Source organism: Cicer arietinum, chromosome 8 (genome assembly GCF_000331145.2).
Source record: "Cicer arietinum cultivar CDC Frontier isolate Library 1 chromosome 8, Cicar.CDCFrontier_v2.0, whole genome shotgun sequence".
Lineage (NCBI taxonomy): Eukaryota > Viridiplantae > Streptophyta > Magnoliopsida > Fabales > Fabaceae > Cicer > Cicer arietinum.
Window position 1 is genome coordinate 26,437,525 of NC_021167.2, and position 6,796 is coordinate 26,444,320.

Genomic DNA, 6,796 nt, shown 5'->3' on the forward strand with positions numbered 1-6,796 from the left:
CCTGCAGAAGTAAACCACAATCTCCATTTCAGGGCGTGAAGTTGCTCGGTGATGCTAAAGAAACTGAAATCAATAAATCAGGCAATTTGAAATTCTACAGCACTGGACTTGGTAAAGTACAAGGGGTTCCAAACCAAGGAGCCAAAAGAAGTTCATATTTAGGAAGTTTGGCAATTGAAAAGACATTGTATATAGACATTATATCATGTTTGATTTGAAAACATGATATAAATTTTGTTTTGGATTATTGCAATAGTATTTCAATTGAAGATTAATATTAAATATTTTAAAAATGTATTTATAATAATATTTTCATATATTTTTAGTTAAAATTTTTATATAAATAAAAAATCATTTAATGTGGAAATTTAAGCATGCGGATTCTTTTTTGAAAATTATTTTTATACGAAATTACCTGCGGATTTTAATGCGAAACATATGGTTGGTGCAATGGATATACCTGCAGATTTTCATACGAAATATATTTGTAGGAACTGTGCTGCAAATATTTCTGCATGAAAAGTCGTAAAAAATTGCCTAAAGTTTTTTTAAACTTTGCTGCGGATTTTATTTCATTTTCCTGCGGATTTATCCGCAGGTGATTTACCTGCGGATAGTGAAATCCTCAGGTAACAATTATCCACGAAGGTTTTACGTGGGGATAAGGTTCCGCCGGGAAATCCGCAGGTAACATGCTTTCCTGCGGAATATTTGCTTAAATCCGCAGGCAAATCCGCAGGAAAAATGCAGAATTCTAGTAGTGATCGTTCTTATTATTACTTATACTAGTATATCAATTTTTTAATTAGTTTTTCATTTATACTTTCATTTCGAAAGGGGTTATACTCCTACTCTATTAAGGGATCTTAAAGACATTATAAAGCTTTCCACACGTTAACTAACTAGCTTTGGTATTTATTTATGCGTTTATTTCTTGGTGGTTGTAATGATTCTATTAAATTAAAGTCTCTATCATTGAACTTTGCTTTTATGGAACATTGATGCGATCAAAAATAGCATAATTTTTGTAAAAACAAATAATTCATCCATCCCATAATATTTACCTTATTTGATTATTTCATAAAAATTAAAAAAGTGATAAAATAAAAGAAAGAAAATTGTGATTTTATTAATTTATTTATACTGTTTATTGTTGTATTCTCATTACAATAAATATAAGGTAGATAATATTAATTTGGGAATGATGTAAATTGTATTTCATCCTTCTAATAATGAGAGTCACTTTAGTAAAAAATAAATGTTATTTACAATTTTCAATGCAACTTTAATTTTTTTTTTTTTATATAATCCTTGAATGGTTATTATGTACACAACTTTTAAAATATTATTATATTTTCCATTGATAATAGTGAAAAATTCATAAATAATTAAAATGAGTAGTTTGATAAAATAATATTTTTTTTCTTCTTCTAATTATTACATTTCTTAATATGTGTAGAAAAACCTAAACAACTCTCATTGTGTGATGAATAAAATATTAACTAAGAGTGCAATTGAAATAAAATAATTAAAATTGCATTGAAAATAAAAAATGACAATTATTTTAGAACAAATATTTTTTTACAAATGTAACAATTATTTTGGGATGGAGGGAGTACCATTAGGCAAGGAGTACTACTAGTATTTATCACACAAAAAATAATACTATATATATCCCAAAATAATTGTCGCAACTGACCATTTTGCACGAATTAAGAAAATATAAAAAATGAAAGAGAGAGTAATAGTTTTATCAAATTATCCTTATAAATTATTGATTGATTACAATTATCATCAATGTAAAATGAAGGATGATAAATTGGGAGTGATGCATATAATATTAATTAGAAGGTATATATAATTGGTAAAAATAAATTAAAGTTGTATTCGAAACCAAAAACGACAATTATTTTAGAACAATTTTTCTTACAAATGTGATAATTATTATGGAACGGATGGAGTAGTAAAAAATATTTTTGATATTTCTTTTTTAATCAAAAACATTTCTGATTTTTAAGAGTTGCTTATTTAATTTAATATACATAATTATGTTATTTTAGGAAACTAATATATTTTGTAATTTTTTATAACGTTGTTTATCTTTTTTCAATAGTAGTACTAATTATTTTTTTTTTCTCCGTAAATGAGATGATAAATATCACTAGAAATACATGGATATATTTGTGTGGTTTTGAGTTTGAATTTGAGATATAATGTTCAATCTAATAATATTGATATTTTTTTTAGTTGAACTACGACTTAAAAACAACTATTTTTAGTATCTTATTTCATCAATTTCTTCTCTACAATAAATAACTAAAATTATTATTGACAAACAATAATTAATGTTGTATTAAATTTTAAATTTTTTGAATATAAATGTTTTTATAAAAAATTCACATGAAGTATTAAGATGGATCATAATTTTTCTTTCAATTTTTACATCTTCCTTTTCAAGCAAAACAAGATGCTAAAAAGCCATTCAAATAATTGTAACTTTCATATGGGCTAGAAAAATTAGGCGACCTTATATTTTCTTTTATATTATAGTGCTTTTAATTGTCAACCAACCAAATTCAATTGAATTAGTCATGAAAAATTAGGCGAGTTTCTGCTTTCACTCTTTTTTAGGCTTAAATACACCTCCATATTAGAGGATTCATACAAAAATTAAGGTTTTTTAAGAAGATGTGGAGGAGAAAAGAAGTTTATAAATTTGGCAGCCCTAATTGTTGTTTTAGACTCAATCAATATACTCTCATTGAGAATTTCCAAAAGACACAATAAAAAAAAATGAAACATACTAAAAAGAACAATAAGACAACAAATAAGTAAAACAAGGAAACATTAAAACACCTACAAACACATTGAAGAAAGTAAAAGACAAAATACTTTCATGTTTTATTATTACAGCCCTAAGCTGTTTATATAGGAAAAGAAATTACAATAGTAAAACTGAGTAATAATGATAGAATAAAAATAAACATAATAATATAAAATAAAAGAGAATAAAATATAATTTCTCTCAATTCTTCAACACCCCCCCTCAAGTTGGTGCATAGATATCTGTCATGCCCAACTTGGCTATAAGTCGCTCAAAATTGGGTCTTGCCAAACTTTTTGTCAAGGTATCAGCAGTTTGCTGGTTGGAAGTCACAAATGGCAGACATATAACTCCAGCATCAATTTTTTCTTTTATGAAATGGCGGTCAATCTCAATATGCTTGGTTCTATCATGTTGTACAGGGCTGTGAGCTATACTTATTGCTGCTTTGCTATCACAGAACAATTTTAAGGGTGAGTCAACTTTCATTTTCAGTTCGTCCAAAAGTTTACGAATCCATACAAGTTCACAGATTCCTTGAGCCATTGCTCTGAATTCAGCTTCTGCACTGCTTCGAGCAACAACCCCTTGTTTCTTACTTCTCCAAGTAACTAAATTTCCCCAAACATAGGCACAATATCCAGTGGTGGATTTTCTATCAGTAATTGATCCTGCCCAATCAGCATCTGTAAATATAGAGACTTCTCTGTCATTAGTTTTCTTGAAGCACAAACCCTTTCCAGGATTGGATTTCAAGTACCTTAAGATTCGATAAACTGCCTCCAAGTGTTCTTCATAGGGAGAATGCATGAATTGACTTACAACACTCACAGAGAAAGCGATGTCAGGTCTAGTGTGGGCTAGATAAATAAGTTTGCCGACTAACCTCTGGTATCTTCCAATCTCAACAGGAACACTGCCTTTCTCCCAAAGTTTAGCATTTAATTCCATAGGAGTATCTGCTGGTCTACACCCACTCATCCCAGTTTCTTCCAAGAGATCTAGGATGTATTTTCTTTGAGAAACAACAATTCCCTTCTTTGAGCGAACAACTTCCATACCAAGAAAATATTTAAGCGCGCCTAAATCTTTGATCTCAAATTCTTTAGTCAAATTTTTCTTCAATCTTTCCATCTCAACAATGTCATCTCCTGTGAGAATAATATCATCTACATATACAATTAAAATTGAAATTTTACCAACATTAGAGAACTTCATGAACAGAGTATGGTCTGATTGTCCCTGCATATATCCTTGCCTTTTGACCGACTGAGTGAATTTTTCAAACCAAGCCCTTGGAGATTGCTTGAGACCATAAAGGGATTTTTGAAGTTTGCACACATTTGAACCAAATTTATCTTCAAAGCCAGGTGGGCTATCCATGTATACTTCCTCCTCCAAATCACCATTCAGAAAAGCATTCTTTACATCAAGTTGGTTAAGAGACCAATCTAAATTCACTGCCAAGGACAAGAGAACTCTAATAGTGTTTAATTTGGCAACGGGAGCAAAAGTCTCTGAGTAATCAATGCCATATGTCTGAGTAAACCCTTTAGCAACCAAGCGTGCCTTGTATCTTTCAACTGTGTTATCAGAATTATATTTCACAGTAAATACCCATTTACAGCCAACAGTATTCTTTCCTGTAGGTAATGTCATGACTCTCCAAGTTTGATTCTTCTCAAGAGCTCTCATCTCCTCAAGAACAGCTTCTTTCCACTTTGGAATTTTTAGAGCCTCCTGTATATTTTTTGGAATTTCTACAGTAGACAACTTAGAGGTAAATGCAGCAAATGAAGAAGACAATTTTGAGTATGACACATAATTAGACAAAGGATATTTAGTGCATGATCTAATAGGTTTTCTAATTGCAATAGGAAGGTCTAAATCAGGATACTCGACATGACTCTTAAGAATAGAAGAAGACTTACCTGTATCAAGATGATGTGTTGGATTATCTATTGGTTCAGAATCTTGGAAGGGTCGGAGAATGGGTCCTTCATTTCTCTGTTTATGGTTTCTTCTTTCAAAGACATTTCCCTTCCAAGTAGGGTCAATTGTAGTAAACCTGCTTTGTGTCTCTTTATCTGAGTCATTATGTTGTGGCATTTCAGGTGGTCCTTTATTATTATTGAGATCAAGAATTTGATCATTGTGATTTTCATTTGAAATTGTCGCCCCCGAATCTGTCGAAACCTCATTCATAAGTGGATTGAGTTTCAATATGGATTCTTGGGCATTTTCTTTTGGTGCATCAATATAAGTCTCAGAATTTTGTGACAACACTATATCACTTAAAGTAATGATGTTTTCAAAAGTAAAAGATGAATCTTCCTTAAAATTTCCCCCCTGAAGATGAATGTCACTAAAAAATGGTTGATTTTCAACAAAAGTAACATCCATGGTTACAAAAATTCTTTTTGATTTTGGTTCAAAACACCGATACCCCTTCTGAGTTGGAGAGTAACCGGTAAACACACATTTTATTGCTCGTGGATCGAGTTTGTCAAGGTGTTTATGTTCATGAACAAAAGCAGTGCAACCAAAAACTTTTAGTGGCAAATCAGCAGAGACACTAGTCAAAGGAAAATAATTTCGAAAAACATCAAGAGGTGTATGAAAATCTAAAACTTTAGATGGCATTCGATTGATTAAATATGATGCAGTTAAAACAGCTTCACCCCACAAATATTTTGGAACCTTATTTGCAAATAGTAAAGCTCTAGCAACCTCAAGAAGATGCCTATTCTTTCTCTCTGCAATTCCATTTTGTTGGGGTGTATTAACACAAGAACTTTGATGAACAACCCCATTTGCAAGAAAAAAATCGGACAAAAGTATATTAAAATATTCTTTACCATTGTCACTTCTGAAGACTTGAATATTTGTTTGGTATTGAGTGTGCACCATTTTAAAGAAATTTTTGACAACCTGTCCAACTTCCGATTTTTCTTTCAATAAATAAACCCAACAAATTCTAGTATGATCATCAATAAAAGTTATAAACCATTTTTTATTAGAAAATGTGTTTATTCTATTAGGACCCCAAACATCACTATGAATAACTGCAAACGGTTTTGATTGTTTATATGGTTGTGCAGAAAAAGAAGAACGGTGATGTTTAGCAAATTCACAAGTTTCACAATGAAATAAAGATGGATCCTTCTTAGAAAATAATTTAGGAAACAAATGTTTCAAATACGGAAAACTAGGATGTCCTAACCGTAAATGCCATAACATAATATCATCATTATTAGAAGAAACAAAAATAGATTCAAAGCAGGTACTTGTTTTTTGTTGGTCTTTGAAGTCGAGTCCATTGTCAAGATAATAGAGTCCTCCACTCTCCTTAGCATTGCCAATCATCTTCCCCGTGCTCAAATCCTTAAAAGTGCAATGAGAATGAAAGAAGTTAGCTTGACAATTTATATCCTTTGTTAATTTAGTAATGGATAATAGATTACATGATAAATTAGGAACATGTAAGACATCTTTTAAGGTTAACTTAGGTGACAGAATAACAGAACCTTTCCCTGCAATGGCTGAAAGAGAGCCATCTGCAATTTTAATTTTGTGGTTACCTGCACAAGGGCTATAAGAAGAAAATAGACTCGACTCCCCAGTCATATGATCAGTAGCACCAGAATCAATAATCCAAGTATGGCTGGGAGTGACACTAAGTAGAGCAGTATTTGGAAAATTACCTCTCTGAGCTATAGAGCAAGAAGAAGTTTGAGACTCAAGAAGTTTGTACAATTGATCTAACTGTTCCTTGGTGAAAGGAGATGGGCTTGAAGGAGACTGCTTCTCTTGATCAGATGTACCAGCTTGGAGCGCATGACCTTCGTTTCTTTCTTTTTTCTTCCAATTTAGAGGTTTTCCATGGAGCTTCCAACATGTATCACGTGTGTGCCCTGGACGTTTGCAATGTTCGCACCATGGTTTCTTGCCAGCGCTCTTCCCGTCTTCATT